We start from the raw sequence: 19323 nt of genomic DNA, 5'->3' as shown, positions 1-19323 counted from the left end.
CAGCTGAGGGAGGAGGGGCCGGCAGGCAGGCACACTGGGCTCCAGGACCCAGAGGGGCCCTCTCTTCCTGACACCCCCTCGGACCCCCCACAGACCTCTGCGAGGCCTCCTCGTCCTCTCTGACTTCCTGGGCTTCAATTTGTTCATCTGCGAAACAGACAGGGAGGTTCTACAGTGCCTGCCCGCCTGCTAAGAGGATCCAAGTCAGGCTGAGATGGGAGCTGAAAGGGCTTTGTCAACCGTAAAGACCCCATTGGCCACCCGCACAGTAGGGCTAGTGACCAGGAGCTGCAGTGTAACAGCGTCTATTTATTGCCTCTCTGCCCCTTGTGGGGTCTGTCCCTGTGCAATTTCATCTCCACGAAGACCCTATGAGGACGGACCAACTATTCCTATTTTCTGATGGAGGAAAGCGAGCCTAAGTGCCTCAACTCTGGCCCCAGGGGCAGGAAATGACCGACGTCAAGCTGTGCCCACACCACAGCCTCCCCACTCCTCACACAGCCGGCGTGGGCTGTGGGAGCTGAGAACTGGTAAATCCAGGTCTCCTTCTGGCTGGTGGATTTCAGGGCCCTGATCAAGGTGGCTGAGGAATTACGGGGTGGGGAAGCTAAGATGCTTCACTAGCCGGTGCCGACAGACACCAGGGATTTATATAGTCAGTTCAGCCTCAACCCGCCTGAATCCCCATCCATTCAACACTATTCATCGAGTGCCAGCTGTATGCCAGGTGCACGCCCTCCTCCTCAGGGTGCCCTGTTGGGACTTCTGCACCCTCCCGCCTCCAGGGAGTGGAGACAGACTCTGAGTTCAAATTCCAGCACTGCCACTTACAAGCCATAAGGCTTTGGGCAAGTTTCATGACCCATCTACCTCCTCCCCTGTAAAATGGGGATGACAATCGTACTGACCTCACAGGGCTATTATGTGGATTAAGGAAGGCATCAATGTGTTAAATTCATGTCACATGTTGCATCAGCATCCTCCCTCCCTCCTTCCGTTTCAGCCTCCTTTCCTCGCTTGGCCTCACTTCTTTCTTCCACTTGCTCTGCCCACTGCTCTCTCTGGTTTACCCCTCCCTCATCTCTTCCAGGGCCTTTCCTGACATCAAGAGAGACATCCAGGAAAAGAAAACACAGGCCAAGAGTACACAAGGCCAAGGACAAGGTAGGATGCGGTCACATGAAAGAGCAGGGCTCCATGCTGCAAAGGGCCTTCCCTCCCACTGAGCCCTCTGGGGTCCAAGAGGAAGGATCCGTGGGATCATTTGTGATGCTCTCAGCCAGCAGCTGAAGGTCTAGAAGGGAGGACAAGAGGTAGTTGGGTCACATGGAGACTGGCTTTACATCTGGGTGACCCTGAGCATGTACAAGAAATGGGAGTGGGGGGGACAGGGCCTCCCATCTCCAGCAAAAGCAAACCCAAGGCAGGACTTGTGGGATGCTCAAGGATTTGTGAGATGCAGAAGACTAAAACAAGAGTTTAGTGGCCAGTACCATGGGTAAGCACTCAAGAAATATTTGTTGAATGGATAAATGACTCCATGTGGGAGTGGGGTAGGGTGTGTTGGAAACAGGAGCAGAAGGAAGGTGGGGACCAATAAGGGTACCAACAGCCACATCTGCCATGCAGAACGTGGACCAAGATGGCAGCTCACAGGGTAATACCAGTAGCTGACCCTGGAGAAGCACTTCCTGTGTGCCCCAAGCACTGTTCTAAATGTCTTACCCATAGTTCTGTTATCATCACCTCTGTCTTACAGACAAGGTAACTGAGGCCCAGAGAAATCAAGAAGCTGGCTCGAGGTTACACGAACCCAGGCACTCTGACCTCAGTGGCCGTGTCGCTAACCACTGTGCTCTCCTGCCTCTCAATTTACTCTGGAGAGGGAATAGCCTCAAGTTTCAGGTAATGTGCTGACTTTCCAGATCGAGCATCGTGTTCGTGGCTTTCCTGAAGTTTGTTTAGTTCATATGCTCTACTTGAGGCTCCTTCCGTTGTCTTATTTTTGTTGTTGTTCACATTGTTACCTGTCTTTTCAGCAGCTCCATACTGTTGGCCATCTTGGCTCAAAATCAGAACACTGTCAGCAGTTAGGAAAGAAGTGGAGATGGAGAGAGGGAATAGTCTGGAGCTCTGTTCTGGAGGTCACAGTCGAAGGACTTCCTGATAGTTTGGATGCGGGGGTGAGAATAAAAATGACACCCTTCTCGCTGCAAGTCAAGTGATACAATGCATGTGAAGTGAATGATATAGTGCATGCAAACGCCACGAATGATCCCCTAAGGCAAAGGAAACAGATGAAGGAAAGGAGGAGAGTGAGCAATGAAGAGGTTGCAGACTGAACCAGCCCTGATGCTGTTCCTGTTGCCTGGAGCTTCACGCCATCCCGCACTGATACAGGGTTCCAGCTGAAACATCCAGCAGGCGCTCCTGGGTTACACCTATTGCCTGGACATGGTCGTCATCATGCCCCTGTGGCAGATGCTGTGAGGCACCATCCAAATCCCCAGCTGTTGGGCTGGCTACCCAAGCTGCCTTCAGCTGTCAGCCCTCTTTGGGCGTTGCCTCGGCTAACGAAAACAAACAGCCTCCCCGAGGTCACACCTCCTTCCAGAGGCCACAAGTATCCAGTGACTGCTCATTGTTATACATGATGTTATACAAGCCAGGCCCCCCGCCCCCGGCCCCAGCTGGAGATGATACTGAAGGGCCATCTTAACTCTGGGCTCCCTGTGGGCGTAGCTGAGACCTTCACTCAGACTGTGTCACATCTCAACTTCTCCCTCTGCCCCGTCTGGCTTCTGTCCCTTCCTTTCCACATGTATTGACCCCAAAAGCACTCCTAATAATCTTTCTGCATGCAAATCCCACTCCCACCTCCCGTCGTCATCTTAAAATCTGCTTCCTGGGGAACTTAACCTGCAACAATCACTTTTACTCTCAATAGTGTCCTAGTTAGAATACTAAACGGCACGGTCACCCTAGCTCCATGAGACCTACCAGGTCACAGCACTTGGCACAGCTCATTGCAATGACTCATTTAGTGACACTAGACTGGGAGCCCCCTGAGGCAGGCAACGTGGAGGTCTCATTCCCAATCATGCAGAACCCAGTGCTTGTCACAGCAGTGCTGAATAAATATTGGTTGAATGGATGGATTAAGCACCTTATCTGAGAGTTTAGAGCCCAGGTGAGCTGGAGGGCAGGGGGGGAGGAGGAGGAGGAGGCTGCTCTGAGCCCCTAAAACGCCAAGTAGCAGAAAGACACAGGCGTCTACAACCATCCTCCCCAGTCTGCCTTTGCTTGTAGCTCCTCCTGGCTTTATTGCCTCCTCCCAACAACATCCCATCCCTGACTATAGTTCTTCTTGTTTATGGCTTCATTCATTTGTTCATTCATTCATGGAGGACCTGCGGAGCCCTCCCTGTGTGCCAGGCCCAGGGCAGGACACTGGGATATAGAGGTGAATGCAACCAGCCCTCTGTCTTCCAGGAGCTCACAGGTCAGAGGAAGAGACAGATGTGGGAAGGGCTCTTGTGATATAGTATGAGAAGGCGATAGTACACCAAGGTTACCCTTGATTTTTATTTTAGCAAGATTTCACTTGCACTAATGTTGGGCGGAGGGAGGAAAAAGGATCCTTGGGTTTGTCTGCAACCCCAGGAATGGCTCTGATCCCAGTTGTACCCATATCCCTAAGAACTGCCCCCGACCCCAACACCACTGCTGCTCCACTCCCTCCCCCTCCCGCCTCCTCCTGAAATCCATCAGTCCTGCGGCCCAGGCCAGGTTAGGTGCCTTCCAAGATGACAAGTACCGAATCCTAAAAATGGCCCTGGGGTCATATCTCCCTTCCTGGGTAGAGGTCATGTTGTAAAGCTGGCCTTCTAGAGACAGTGGCCTCAGATTGGTGGCCTGCTCCAGACCAGGTGGGCAGAGAGCTGGATCCTGGGTGGGAAGAGAACCTGACTTGTAGACTTGCCCCACACCTTACACAGCAGGCAGCCAGCCACCCTCATGGGTGAGGTTCTTGGGAGACCCAGGTCAGCTCCTGGAGGAAACCTGGAGCCGGTCTGCAGAGCGGGCAGTGCCCAGGAGAGCCGCCAGGCCAAGCTACCTCTCCACCCGCCCTCTCGCTTCCCATTCTCATCTCTTGTTAGTCAGAGGAGCGTTGGCAGCTGAGGGAAACACACACAAAGCAGAATTCCAGAAACTCCAGGCTGAGCAGACTCCTGGCTGTTTTCTCAGTTCCTTGTTGCTTTTCTTAAAGGTCTCTGGTGCCGGAGCTCAGCCCCATGACCTTCCAGGCAGAATCCTGGTTGATGGTCTCCGTGCCGCCTCCCTCCTTCCCCCACAATTACACTTCTCTTCAGAGGCTTCTGAGAATCCTAGAAGGTCACACTGCTGGAAAGGACCGTATATAGATAGCGAAAGAGGAAGCTGAGAGGCTCCAGCCTAAGGAGGCGGCCTCCATCTAGCTGGTTCCCACCTGCCAGGCTGCATCTCCCCAGGGTCCCCAGCCTCCAGAAATGCAGCCACTAATTAGGTACCAAGAGGTATGGAGCACTGGAACAATAACACCTTCACACTTGAATGCCTGACCCTTTCCACAGGTGATGAAATAAAAAGGTGGAACAGAAAAGGGTACGGGGGTTGCTGATAACATACAAAGCCTGCGATGTGAAAGGAAAAGGCAGAGAGCTCCCCATCCCACCAAGCAGAACAGGGGGAGATGCAGAATTTTTCCAGAAGGATGAAGACTAGCTGGAAGGACTGCTAAATGGAATGTCTGAGAGCCAAGTGATGGGAAGATTGAGTAGAGGTAACTCCAGGCAAAACAGAGGATGATCTGAATTGCTTTGGAGTTTTTAGGAAGAGACGTTTCTAGCCTGTGATTCATCCTGTGATTCTGGTGATGCAGCAGTTTTGGATAAGTGTATATAAGTGCATTAGAACCCCCTTCCCCTCCCCTATCCTCACTCCTCCCTCTTTGGGGCCACAGAGGGGAATTCTGGGTAGGAGGGACTCATCCTGCCTTCACATAAAATGTCTATGCATTTATTTATTCATTTCTTTCTTCAGCAAAGATTTTCAAGCACCTGGTCCAGACCCTGATAAAACCATTGTAATCAAGGTAGATGCAGTGTCTGCCCTCATGGAGTGTACAGTCCAAAGGGACAATTAAATGATTCCACAATAGTGTGGGGTAAAGTGCTATGTGGGCAGAAAAAAGTGAGAAAGCTAAAGAAGTACAGATGAGGGACCCCTCAGTGAGACCTGTGTGTGGGAGGAAGTCGTCTCCTCCCTCATGACAACGGGTTAATCAAATGACAATGCCTCAGACTCAGACTAATTGTCTCCAAGATCACACATCTAGTGACAGTCACCAACTGAATCTCATCTCTATAAACTGACTTTGAATCCTAACTCTGCCACTTTCTAGCGAAGTGTCCTTGGGTAAGTTACTCAACTTCTCTGTGCCTCAGTTTCCCCATCTGTTAAATCGGGATAATAAGAAACCTGCCTCATTGGGCTGTTTGGAAAAAGTAAACGTATTAGTACAGCAATTCTTGTTTTTTGAGGGTTTTTTTTTGCGGTACGCGGACCTCTCACTGTTGTGGCCTCTCCCACTGCGGAGCACAGGCTCTGGACACGCAGGCTCAGCGGCCATGGCTCACGGGCCCAGCCGCTCTGCGGCATGTGGGACACTACCGGACCGGGGCATGAACCCGTGTCCCCTGCATTGGCAGGCAGACTCTCAACCACTGTGCCACCAGGGAAGCCCATTTCTTGTTTTTTTTTAATTTATTTTTTATTGAAGTATAGTTGAATTACAATGTGGTGTTAATTATTGCTGTACTGCAGGTGACTCGGTTATATATATTATATATATATTATATATAATATATATATATTCTTTTTCATATTCTTTTCCATTATGCCTTATCACAGGATATTGAATATAGTTCCCTGTGCTATACAGTAGGACCTTGTTGTTGTTTTTTAATTAATTTATTTTATTTTTGGCTGCGTTGGGTCTTTGCTGCTGCACGTGGGCTTTCTCCAGTTGCAGCGAGCAGGGGCTACTCTTCATTGCAGTGCGCGGGCTTCTCATTGCGGTGGCTTCTCTTGTTCCGGAGCACGGGCTCTAGGTGCACGAGCTTCAGTAGCTGTGGCACATGGGCTTAGTTGTTCCGTGGCATGTGGGATCTTTCCGGACCGGGGCTTGAACTCGTGTCCCCTGCAATGGCAGGCAGATTCTTAACCACTGCTCCACCAGGGAAGCCTGACCTTGTTGTTTATCCATTCTACATATACCAGTTTGCATCTGCTAACCCCAAACTCCCACTCCAACACTCTCCCACCCCCCTCCCCCTTGGCAACCACCAGTTTAATCACTATGTCCCTGATTCAGTACATGCTTTTAAAGTGTGGTCCAGGGACCCTTGGATGTCCTCAGGATTTTGTCTGGGGGTCCAAAAGGTCAAAACTATTTTCATAGTAATAGTAAAATATTATTTACCTTCATTGCTCTCCAGTGTTTTCCAGAGACCATATGATGTATGACATCACAACAGATTGAATGCAGAAGATGTGTGAATCAAACTGTCTTTGATTGAACTAGACGTTACAGGGAATTGTAAAAATATTTTTTAAAAAAATGTCACCCTCTTCACTAAATATTTTTTATTTTGGAAAATAACAGTTATTTTTGCAAAAAATGTTATTTATACTGACATGCAATGGGTTTGTGATTAGTATTTCTAATGGATGCATAGTTTAACTTGTTCTCAATTTTAATTTCTAATACCTTAGATATTGATAAACATCCCAGCAGGGTGCTGGAGTCAGCTTGCCCTGGCTTGGGAGAGTTGATTGTGCACATCTCTCCCCATTTCACATTCAGTTATGTCAGGGGGAATCTTAAAATGGGTCACAGTGGAAGTATTTACACCATGGGAACTGGCAAATGTTACACATCAGAATTTTTCTCCCAGAGAACCAGTTATTAAGCATCACACCACCAGATATAATCCACAGAAATAAAAGCTCTTTGGGGGTTTTCAAGAATTTTTGAGGCAGCCAAAAAAGTTTGAGAACCACTGAGTTAAGTACTCACAAAATACTTAAATCAATGCCTAGTATGAGGTAGTTCCTCAGTAATTTTCAATAATTAATCTCTACCACATTTCAAAGTTCAAGGATTTAGTCATTAATGGAGGGCCTTATTTTTTGTTTTTCATTTTCCAAGTCCCCAGATGCTCCTTGCTCTCACCTGCAACCTCACCCCTCCATTCGACGGCGGCCCCTCTTAGCTCCCACCAGAAAGTTTTTCTGCTCCAGGGCCTTGAGGCACCACCCACCCTCTGACCATAGCCAGCAACCTGTGCCAGAGGCTTTCTACCACCTACTGGGCATAAAGAGCCCATTTGTGAAAGGTACTCTTGTTTACATTGGCAACAACCCAGCTAATTGTGTCTTTAGCTAACAAGCTGTGGGGATTGTTCAGAAGGTTCTGGCTTTGAGATCTCCTCAAAGGCCTACTTGGGTTTGGTTGTTTCATCATCTTGTATTTGAAGAGCATTATTGAGCAAGCCTCAACCAGATTAAGAAAATCTGACTAAGGGTGCTGCATGAACGCCCCTGGCAGAGGCGTTTCCAAATATCTCCAGGGGCGGCAATAGAGGCTAGGGCGTCTGGGGAACCCAAGTGGAAGAGATTTTGTGAGAGAATGCAAATTGGAACAGTTCAACCAAAAAACAAAACAAAACAAACCCAAAAAACCCTTTCATGACCAGAAGCTCAGTGCAATTTAAGCATAAGAATTACCAAGCAAATAGTAAATGATAAACAAATAAGCTGCCTATGAAGAAATACGGATGCAAGTCCATTTCAACACCAAAGATGAGTGAGGATACAAAAATAAACACCAAATACAGTAGAAAGAGCCTCACCTTTTCTCCTTGCTTCGTTTCCATCAGTGATTTCCCCACCTCAGTCATTTGAATAACACCTTCGCGGGTTTTGCGGGTTTTTTCCACCTCTGAATTCCCATCTATGTTATTATTTACTCAGCATTCTTCTCTAAATTGACTCACCTTGTTTTTTAACTTAAATTATTTTGGAAGGAACCTTCATATTTTGATTGTAGATGGAAAATCTATGTAAAGCTATATCCAATAAAAACCAAACATTGTTATGAAACTCTAGCTAGGCTCTGGCCAAAGACTCTAATCGGAGACCAACACTCTGTCTTGAAGAGATTAGCAAGTATTAGAGAAAGATAATATTAAAGACATTTTGGCACTAGTGAGACTTTCTTACCCAAGTGAGATTCTTCCTGACATCATTAGAAGGATTGAAAGAAAGTGTGACCCACTTCTAGGAATCTATCCTGTAGCTTTCTCCACTATAGATTGTCAGCTCCATGATGCAAGGACTGGGCCTGTTGTGCTCACTACTCTGCACACACACACACACACACATACGCACACACACACACCGTGCCTAGAGCTGGCCTGGTGCATAGCAAGTGCTCAATAACATTTGTGGAATGCATGGATGAATTAATATGCAAAATGAAATAGGTACAAAGATATTTACTGCAACAATTCTTATAGTAGGAAATGGGTTGGAAACAGGTAACTCCATCAATAGGGGACCAGGTAAATTACATACCAGACATACAATGGGGTAGAATGAAGCATGTACGATGTGGAACTCACTGATATGTAAAGTGAAATAAAGTACAGAGCTGTTGTGTATAGCATGCTTCCGTTACTTTTTTTTTATATATATAAATTTATTTATTTTTGGCTGTGTTGGGTCTTCGTTGATGCGCACGGGTTTTCTCTAGTTGCAGCGAGCGGGGGCCACTCTTTGTTGCGGCGGGCAGGCTTCTCATTGCGGTGGCTTCTCTTGTTGCGGAGCACGGGCTCTAGGCACGTGGGCTTCAGTAGTTCTGGCACGCAGGCTCATTGGTTGTGGCTCGCGGGCTCTAAAGCACAGGCTCAGTAGTTGTGATGCACGGGCTTAGCTGCGTCTTAGCTGGATCTTCCCGGACAAGGGCTCAAACCCGTGTCCCCTGCATTGGCAGGCGGATTCTTAACCACTGCACCACCAGGGAAGTCCACTTGCGTTACTTTTTAAAAAAGAGGCTACCTGAATTTATGTGTTTGTAGATGCACGAAACACGTCTGGAAAAATACACAAGAAACTATATTTTTGAATGGTTGCTTCAAAAGAGGGAAACCTGGGGCCAGAGGTGGGAGAAGCACACTCTTTTGAAATTTGTACAAAGTGCACACATCCACTATTCAAGGAATAGACAAACCTGGAGGACTGGAGGTTTGAAAAATGAACTGGAGGACTTCCCCAGTGGCACAGTGGTTAAGAATCTGCCTGCCAATGCAGGGGACACGGGTTCAAGCCCTGGTCCAGGAAAATCCCACATGGCGAGGAGCAACTAAGCCCACGAGCCACAACTACTGAGCCTGCGCTCTAGAGCCCTCTAGCCGCAGCTACTGAGTCCACGTGCCGCAACTACTGAAGGAACCGTCAGGGACTCAAAGCCCATCTAGCTTTCTGCTCTGCCATCAGAGGATGAAGTTTCCATGCTTATGCTCAAATACTGGCTGCTATACCTCCTGGCAGTGGGTCTACATTCTAGACTAAAGAAGGATAATAAGACAAAGGACAAAAGACAAAGGGTGTGTGCCAGCTGGGTTGGTCCCCTTTAGGAAGTTCTCCCAGAAGCCCCACCCAGAGACTTCCACGTACATCTCACTGGCCAGAATTTTGTCACACGGCCATCCTAGCTTCAAGGGAGTCCAGGAAGCATTTAAAAAGGAGCAGGTCACCAATACGAACAAAATTAGAATTTCAATCTTAAAGAAGGAGAGGCAGGATAACTCAGGAGTGAAAGATATTATTTTAAACTGATAGTAGTTATTAGTAGGCATAGTTTATCCACCCTGGTAGATACGGGAAGGGAAGGCAGGGAAGGTGTATTTTATTCATTTTTCTATCTTTCACACTTCTAGCATAGAGTTGAAATTGAACAAGGGACATATTTGGGGGAACCGTGGGGGAATAAGGTTAGATACCTAAGACGGAGCCTGGGAAGCCACTAGGAACAGGTTTGAAGTGGTGGACAATATGAGGAACCACAACAGGTTCTTGATCTGAGGAATGTTTTTTGAGCCAATTCAGTTCAACACACATTTAGTGAATACCAACTCCTCATACGGTGATGAAAAGCTGCCCTTAAGGTGCTGTCTGTTAAGAGAGATGAGGCAGACAATTACCTGGGAAATATGGTGTGTGGAGAGGAAGCATTTCATCGGGGCCTTGAGGGATGTGTGTGATTTGACAGGCAGAGGCAGGAGAAGACGCATTGCAGTCTGCAGGACGGCCTGTGGTCTGAACGCACAAGACGTGGCGTGGTTTGGGGCGATGGTAAGGGTGTCTGCCAGGAAGTTGTGAAAATTAAGAGCCAAAAAGGTAAGTGGGGGCTGGACTGTGAGGACCTTGAGAGCCAGAGAACAAGCATGTACTTTACCAGTAGGCAATGGGCAGGCACTGAAAATTTTGAGCAAGGGAGTGTCAGACAGACAGTAGGAAGGGTCGGAATGGAAATGACAGAAGCAAGAGGAAACGGTGGGACATCACAGGGGCACTGGCAGAAAGAGGAGCCAAAGAGAGGCCACAGACTCAAAGGGCGTTATGCAGGCAGAATCCGTGTGGCCCGGGGTGAGTCGGCGAGAGAAGGCGATGACACTCCCGGGGACGGTGGTGACGTCACTAACAGAAGGAGATGGGCGAGGCACAGGTTTGGGGGACTACGTAGAGGTAGAGATGACAGGCGACTGGCTAGAAGGTGGAAATGCTCTACGGGCCCCTGGAAATTCCGGTCTGGAGCTCAGGATCGAGGTCAGAGCTGAAGGTGTTAATTTGGAAGTGAACAGTCAAGAAGGACAATTGATGGGACCAGATGTACCTCAGCTACAATATGTCCAAAGCCGATACTCCTCTTCTTCCCAGAACCTGTCTCCTCCTATGGGTCCTGACCTCAGCAGTATCAGCCCAGACTCACTGCTCCCACCCTTGGTCCACACCCTACCAGCTGACTTCTTTTCTCAATTCTGAATCTCTCCATATTCTGCTAGACTGTCCTGGCTCCCCATCCCCTTGCACTGCCCGAGTCCAGCCCCCACTGTCTCTCACCTGGTTTACTACAAAGCCCCCCGACTAGCCTCCTAGTTTGTAACGTGCTCCACCACCACCCCGACCCTTTCACACTGCAGACAGAGAAGCGTCTCTAAAAATGTGCTCTACGGACTTGAGGACACGGGGTGGGGGGGTGGGGGCGGGGGGGGGGGAAGGGAAGCTGGGACGAAGTGAGAGAGTAGCAACAACACATTTACACTACCAAGTGTAAAATGGATGGCTAGTGGGAAGCTGCTGCATTGCACAGGGAGATCAGCTCGGTGCTCTGTGACCACCTAGAGGGGTGGGATAGGGAGGGAGGGAGGGAGGCTCAAGAGGAAGGGGATATGGGGATATATGTATACACATAGCTGATTCACTTTGTTGTACAGCAGAAACTAACACATCATTGTAAAGCAATTATACTCCAATAAAGATGAAAAAAGAAAAAAAATTTTTTAATGAAACTGTGTTCTAGAAATGTTGTCTTTTCCCCAGCCCAGCCTACTAAGTATATAAGGCCCTCTGCAATCCAGATCAAAGCCTGCGGGGCCAGCCTGAGGCTCTCTCTCTCCCCGCATCCCTTGCATTCCACACCCAAGTCCACAATGTGCCTTGACAGGCCCCTTGTCTGCCTGTGCACATGTTATTCCTTCCACCTGAATGTTCTTCCCGCCTCATTCACCTGGCTCACTGCTAGCGTACCTGGCAGCAATCGGCTCAAGGGTCACCTCCTCCAGGAAGCCTTCTTTGATCTCTTCTATGTGTTCTTACCTCACCCAGGACTTCCTACTACCGTCCACATTGTATTGCCACATTGTCCATCTCCTCCTGGAGGGCGGGCCTCATGACTCATTCATCTCTCACTGTCACCAGGGGCCAACTCAAGTGTCTGGCACACACCAGGTGCTCAATTAATGTTTGTGGAATGATTAAGTGAAGTTAGGAGTGGATGAGAACTCCAAAGGAGAAAGTGCAGAGAAGTGGGGGGCTTGGGACTGAAACTTGGGGTGTGCCTCAGTCTTTAAGAATGGGAGAAAGAGGGAATGCCAGGGAACTAAGATCCCACAAGCCGCGCAGCACGGCCGAAAAAACAAAAAAAAGGAACTGGAGAAAGAAACAGAGACAGAAAGTACAGTATCCGTGAAGCCTCAGGAAGAGAATGGGCAAAAAAATACCACTGACCTTCTCACTGTCTCCATACTTTTGCCTTTTCCAGAATGTCATATAGTTGGAATCATACAATATGGAATCTTTTCATATTGTCCTCTTTCCCTTAGTAATACGCATAGAAGTCTTTTAAGTAATATGCATTTAAGTCTTCTCATGTTGGATAGCTCATTCCGTTTTAGCGCTGAATAGTATTTCATTGGTTGGATGTATCACAATTTATTTATTTATTACTATGGAGATAGTAAAAATATCAGTGGCTGCCAGGGTTTGGGGTGGTGGGGTGGGAGGAGGGAGGAATGAACATGCAGAGCACAGAGGATTTTTAGGGCAGTGAAAATACTCTGTATGGTATTATAATAATGAATACATGTCATCATACACTTGTCCAAACCCATAGACTGTATTATAGACCATACAACAGCAAAAGTGAACCCTAATATAAACTGTGGACTTTGGGTGATTACAACGTGTCAATGTAGGTTCATCGACTGTAACAAAGGTACCACTCTGGTGTGTGATGCTGATAGTGGGAAGGCTGTGTGTGTGCGGGGGCAGGGGGTAGATAGCAAATCTCTGCACCTTCTGCTCAATTTTGCTGGGAACCTCATGCTCTAAAAAAATTAGTCTTTTTAAAATGTCAGTTATTGCTCGGAACGTTTTCTCCTCCAATTCCCCTTCACCTTGCAGGTCTCAGCTTAGTTCCTCAGGGAAGCCTTCTCTGAGCCCCCTCCACTAAGTCAGTCGCCCCCTCATCCTCTCCCATCCCATCCTGGTGGTGGTCCTGGGCTGTTGCCCTCCCATCTGGTCCTCACCTTCTCTGCTCTGCACTGCAGGTGACTGACCCCTGCAGGCTCCGGACCAATGAGAGGCTCTGGCAGGAGACCAGAGGGTGGAATGTGGAAGGAGAGGAGAATCTTCATCCCGCTCAGTCCTGAGTGGTATCTATGGAAGTGGATTGTATCTTCTCTGTGGTTCCAACTTCTTCCAAGTGACCCTGGCCCCCCCGCCACTGATTACACTGTTCTCCCCCCAACCCAGGACTAATAGTGGATTCCTGGTTACCTTGACATCTCCTCCTGGGTTTCTCAGCTCTTCCAACCTCTGTGTAACCAATTCCTTGTGTGAAATTCCATGTTTAAAAACTCGGAATGAGTTCTGTTTCCCTGGTTGGGGCCTGCATGATACAGTACACTCTGTCCATCCTCTCAACATCCTCATCACCTGGAATGATTTCGGTCCTCATCTGTAGTCACCTTTCAAGGTCTGTCCACCCTTGGGAAGGGTGTTCCCTAAGGGCAGGGCAGGGACTGGTCTGGAGGTCCCGCACTCCCTCCCCAGGGCCTGACACAGTAGGTGCCCGGAGCATCACATCTGTAGCTGGCTGCATATGGGAGCTAAGACAAGGTCATCTGACTCAGAGGCGGTTAGTGGGGTATCCATGGAGAGAAGGGATAGTGGGCAAAAAACAGACCGCCGGGGTTACACACAAGTGGGAGATGAAGCAGACACCAGGAGTACCAAGAAGTTTGGGAGTTGAGAGGGGAAAGTCGAGACAGGGGAAGGGTTTTTTTTTTCTTTACCGGTCTGTTTTTTGGCTGGGGAGACTCGATAACATTTGGAGGTTGAGAAGAAAAAGGTAAAGGTGAGGAATTGAAAGGCAAGAGATGTGGAGACACTGGGGCTAGAACACATGACCTAAGTGGTCTCTTAGGAGGATTAAATCCACCAGAAGGGTTGAGAATGACGTTGAGAGGAGACTGGAGGCAAGGAGGTGAGCTAGCAGGGGATAACCCATCAGGAAGTGAGAAGAATTTGAGTCAAGCCTTAACCCAGGGCTCCCTAAGAAGCCTAAGAGGGCTCCAAGGTCAGGAGGGGTCTCAGGTACGCCCAGGAGATGACCTCTTGGTAAGGTCAATTTTGCCCAGTGTTCCAGAGACCCCCACCCAGGCAGCTCTGTCCTTTGTGGAGATGAACACGTCTCTCCTCAGCCACGTCACCGGGGCTCCTCCTCTTGTCCCATAGCTCTGTGGCTCGCCATGCCCCCTTCCATCTCCCCCTGTTAAGCAGAATTAGTGAGAGTCAATCAGGATCCAGAACCTGCATGCAATGGTGCGCTGGTAAATGCTGAACAACCAGCTTGCGGGTAGGTAGGCCTGGTTTATATTGTTTGCTAATTTCTATGGTGTAAATACTCCCAACATGTCTGATTTCAAGCAACATGAGTTCCTGGCAGCAGGATAGGAAGAGAGCCCCAGCACACCACTGCCTGAACCCATTCCCTCTCCTGCCTCCCTAGTCCCACCAATACCTCTGGACTGGGTGGCAGCAACGGGGCAGGTCCAAGCCCGGGAGGGCAGCAACAGCACTACAGCTGCAGCCTCGGCCAGGTCCCTGATGGAGAAAGAAAGCTGCTTCTCCTTCAGGAACATCCATTCCCACCCCCCAGTCCTCTCTGATCTCAGCCTCACATCCGAGTTCTTTTCAAGCATAACTTCAGGATCTCCCAGGAAAGTGGGGCCTAAGACCCACGGACACAGAGATGATTCACTAGCTACTTTCCCACTAGACATTGCTGGACACCATGAACTGCGCTGACCAAGGCAATAAAAACCAGAATATAATTGCCTTTCTTCCAAAGCAAACAGAAAAGGAGAAATGATCCAAGAATGGCATTCTCTCACTGATGCACAGAATTCACTCACTCTTCATCACTCTTCTACAGAAGTGATTGGGCAATTTGCTCCTTGAAGCCCACAGTCTCTTTGCAGAGTCCTGCATGCAGGAGAGCAGGGGCTCTGGGTCACACCTGATTTAAATCCCAGATCTTCTATTACAGTGAAGTGACCTTGGGCAAGTCACTTTTCTCTGAGCCTCAGTTTCCTCATCTGTGAAGTGGGGATGACAATAATAGTTATTATTCTGTGAGGTTAGACTGCAAAGGTTCTCAACTGGGGGCACTTTTGCTCCCTTTGGGACACCTGTCAATGTCTGAAGACATTTTTTTTCTTGTCACAACTGGGTGTAGGAGGGTGGTGTTACTGGCATCAAGTGGGCAGAGGGCAGGAATGCTCTTAAACATCGTATAATATATATGATAGCCTCCCCACAACAAAGAACTATCCAATCCAAAATGTCAGTGGTACCAGGTTGGGAAACCCTAGACAGGAGTGAATATTTAGCGAGGTTATTATGCATACAAAGCACTTAGAAACATCTGGTTTATTTTTTATAAGCTCTCAAAAAACAGAAGCTACTATTCTTTGTGGAAGAGCATAGTCTTGCCCTTCCATTGCCGGACTTGAACCATGGGAGTGGGATGCGGAAATCCTTGAGTGCTGGGAACCCAGCTCACTGCTCCAGGTGTGAGTCATCCCATAAATACCAACTTATTTTATTTAAAGCAGAGCTGAGGCTGCACAACTGACTCAGGGCTAGAAGCCTTCCCAGGTTGTCGTGACTCAACTAGCTGGGCTGGAAGGAACTAATTTTACCCTGAAGCTCTCCTTCCAGAAGATGCCAGCATTTCAAGGCTCAGAAGTGCTCAGTGCTCACTTGCAGTGAGTATCATGTTGTTTCTTACCTCACCTCACACACAGTTGGGCTTGGAAAGGCCTGGGGAAAGTAGCTGAAACCAGGAGTCCCAAATCTTGTCCTCACTAGTCTGTAGAGGTTTGTTCCTCTCCTGCAACCTGATGTGAAATTCCTTCTTGGGAGTTGCAACTTTGGGTCAACAGGTTCACTCTCTCCCAGTAATACACATTAGTGTTAGTGCATAGATTTAAAGACAGATAATATTGATAGGGTGGGTGGGTCGTCGCGGGGACCGAGAGAAGTGTCGAGGAAAGCTGGGTAAAGTACATGGGCACTGGGTGTCGTAAAGAAGGAATGGTGAAAGAGGGAGAAGGCAAAGGCAGGCCAGGGAATGTCTGCAGGCTCTGGCCCTGTGCCCACATCTTTCCGGAGAAGCGGTGTGCCCAGAGGCAAACAGGTGGTGGAAGAGGCAAGCCCTGCATCCAGGCTTGCTGATACTGACCTGTAACCCACCATCTGGCCAAGCTCTACCTCTCCCTGAGTCACAGAAATGAAAACCCTGTGGTTGGAAGCAGCTTTAAGGGCCCCCAGCTTCTTTCTTACCCATCATTTCCCACGTCAGTCAGTAGCAGAGCCAGTTTATGCAACAGAGACTGTCCAGCTCCAAAGTATGGGCTCTATCTGGACCATGACCGCAAACACTTTAGTGGCCAGGCAAATGACATAGGTTAAGTGGTTGAGTGTAAGACAACGGGGGACTGGGGCTGTGAGGAACTGCAGGCTCTGCTCGAAGGCATTCAAATTCAATTGAAAAAAAACATTGGGCCAGCCAAACAAAACTTATCTATAGCCTGAGTGAGTGGGTGAGGCCTCTAGATGGTTAAGTTTTCTGCCTAAATGGTCTTCCGTATCCCCTGACAACCAAGATGTCTGTTGGATGCAGATCTCCAGAAACAGACTTCAAGCTATGAACCACTGTCTGCAAAGTGGTCCTGAGCAGGTCTTTGCTCCAACACTTCCAGAGATTGGGTGATCCTTACTTCCCCAGACAGCCTTGAATGGGGCCTGCTTACCCGTACCATTAGAGCCACTTACCACACCTGCCTGTTGTAGACCACTTATTGGGGTGGGGTGCCCAGGTAGGGGCATATCTTTTATTTTGCAAACTTTTTTTAAGCGTGGAAATATTTTCTTTATTATAAATAAAATACAAGCTCACTGTGGAAACGCTGGAAAATATGGAAAAGCAAAAGTTAGAAAAGAAAAAATATCCATACCTCCCTTAAGCACCTCCCCTACCCCTTCCCCAACGCCCACCCCCACCCACCATTCAGAGAAAAGCATTGTTGACACCTTGGTGCATATCCAGACTCCAAGTCCTTTTTTTAAATAAGTAAAGCTCTAATCTTCTTTCTGGCTCCATAACCTGTAAACCCAGCGAGGAGATGCTTCACGCAGCGCTCACACCACGTTGCTTCTCTGGCTGTGGAAAGGGATTGCACCACGCCAGCCGCACGCTCTCACCAGACCTGGGTTTCAACACACAGGTCTGACCTGCGTAGGCCTTTAGCCCCCCAACCTCCTCGAGGGCAGGCACTAGAACCTATCTTATCCTCAGAGACTCTACAGCACCAGGCTCACAGCAAGTGCTCAATATAAGTGTTTCTAAATACACACCCCTGCCCCGCCCCGCTCCCTCCACAACCAACACACCTGCCTCAGCCGCTACGGCCCGGAGCAAAGAGGAAACACAACCAAAGCCTGGAGAGAGAGCACGCCTCGCCGTCTCCTAGGTAACCAGGTCCTAGGTTGGGGAGGGGGGCCCACGCATGCGCACGCTCACCCTTCCTTCCCGTAACCTCCAGAAGAAAGCAACCCTGAAGACTGCCAGAAGCCGAGCGCGCATGTGTAGTTACACCAACACCCCTACCGCCTCCGCCTTCTGTCGATCCGTCAGCCCAGCGATCTCTTCTCTATAAACACTGTCCGGAAATAGTGCCCATTCCTGGAAACGAGGCCTCGTTAACCAATCGTTGCTTGGGGCAGTAGGACAGAACCGGCTGGGACGCGCTGTCTCATTGGTTAGATTGGAGGAGTGGGCGGGGCCAAGGGTCTAGGTGAGGCCAAAGCAAGGAGGCGCGAAGCGAGGCAAATTTGCTGCCGCCGGCGGAGGCGTGGCCCCGGGGATGGCCGGGAAGGCGGTGAGGGGGCGGGGCCCGAGGCGGGGCGGGGCGGGGCGACCGTGGGCCCTGAGAGCAGCGGTCGGCGACCGGCGGCGGGAGATCGTGGACGAGCGGAGCGTGACACTCGCTGGTGGGGGAGATCGGCGCTCGGCCGGTAGGTGACTGGAGCGAGTCCCGGGGCGAGGGGCAGAGGGGATGGGTCGCTTCTCAACCCGGGGCCGGGCTGCGGCCTGGCCCGCCGCCCCGGAATGGTGGGGGTCAGCGACGCGGCCGGGGGACCCACTCGCGCGCGGGCCCTCGGCCCTGGCGGCCGGCCGCCGGCGCTCCCTCACGCACGCTGCCGGGGCCACGGTCTCACGCCGTGCTCAACCAGCACACCCGCAGGCCACACGCTCGGCCGAAGCGCGCGCAGGGACGCCTTGCTTCCCCTTCTCCAACATCCTTGTTCCTCCGCGCCAAGCTGCCCCACCGCCGGGCCTGCCCCTCCTGCTCTGTTCCCTGGATGCCCCCCAGGATGAGGGCTCACCTCGGCACCGGGCGGAAGGTGCCTAACGCCCAGGTGCGCCGGGTCCGTGAGCCCTACCACCTGTCCGGGCAGTGAAAACCTCAGGCCTTTCCTGGGAAGTTCTGGGGTCACACCCCGAGCCTGGGAGAAGAGGCAGAACCTGCCCTTGCCACCCAGCGGGGCAGTGCAGGCTACTCGCAGCATATCCTCTTTCTCTCCCTGACCCCTCTGTAGTTCTTCTGTCCACTCCACTCAGGACTTTATCTGTCGGCTCAGATAAAATATCCCATCTTGGAAGCCCATCGTGGCCCTGGCATCCTGCAGCCACCGGGCACCAGGCAGAAGGAGGCCACTTGTGAGGCACAGAGAGCCCCACCTGCCCGGGAACCTCCTCGGTGCTGGGTAACTTCAGAAAAAGCCGATTTTTCCTAATTGAAGTTAAAATATTGCTCTCAGTCCTAAGGGTGGACTAGGGGATGAATGGAGAAAAGAGACAGAAATCAGTGGTGTAAATGGTAAAATTATTATTTTTTAACTGGGGGACGGTGAGTACCTGTCCCTTGATTAAGAACTTGAAAAGCAGATGAAGCTAAATGATGAGAGGTGGGGCCTAATACAAAATAGAAGTCTGAAGTTTATTCCAGGAAAAATGTTGAAAACCCCTTGACTAGAAACATGGTCTTTCTGAAAGATGAGAGGGAGATAGTATCTTAACATTAG

General features: G+C 49.7%; 1 protein-coding gene and 1 long non-coding RNA gene across 7 annotated transcripts in view; one reads left to right on the top strand and one right to left on the bottom strand.

Moving 5' to 3' along the window:
* Window positions 1-5834: 5834 nt before the first annotated feature.
* Window positions 5835-18114, bottom strand: LOC109550621 (uncharacterized). 4 transcript variants are annotated; one of them, XR_012328479.1, is made up of 4 exons: window positions 15087-18114; window positions 14693-14775; window positions 6527-14440; window positions 5835-6244 (listed from the first exon to the last, which is right to left on the bottom strand). It is a non-coding gene; the product is annotated as an uncharacterized lncRNA (long non-coding RNA). The 4 variants fall into 4 exon arrangements; XR_012328480.1 differs by having other exon boundaries at window positions 14693-17144; window positions 17629-18114; XR_012328478.1 differs by having other exon boundaries at window positions 6527-6624; window positions 7959-14440; window positions 14693-18110.
* Window positions 18115-18145: 31 nt separating this feature from the next.
* The window catches only part of MAP3K14 (mitogen-activated protein kinase kinase kinase 14), a 42140-nt gene continuing 40962 nt past the window's right edge, over window positions 18146-19323 (top strand). For 2 of the 3 annotated variants that reach the window (XM_073797302.1, XM_033848103.2), the window contains exon 1: window positions 18148-18252. The gene's annotated coding sequence lies outside the window, so the exon portion shown is untranslated. Of the gene's footprint in view, window positions 18253-19323 lie in introns of all 3 variants that reach the window. The other variant, XM_033848104.2, reaches the window with a different exon arrangement.

Source organism: Tursiops truncatus, chromosome 20 (genome assembly GCF_011762595.2).
Source record: "Tursiops truncatus isolate mTurTru1 chromosome 20, mTurTru1.mat.Y, whole genome shotgun sequence".
Classification (NCBI taxonomy): domain Eukaryota; kingdom Metazoa; phylum Chordata; class Mammalia; order Artiodactyla; family Delphinidae; genus Tursiops; species Tursiops truncatus.
This window is presented reverse-complemented; position numbering and strand designations above follow the sequence as displayed.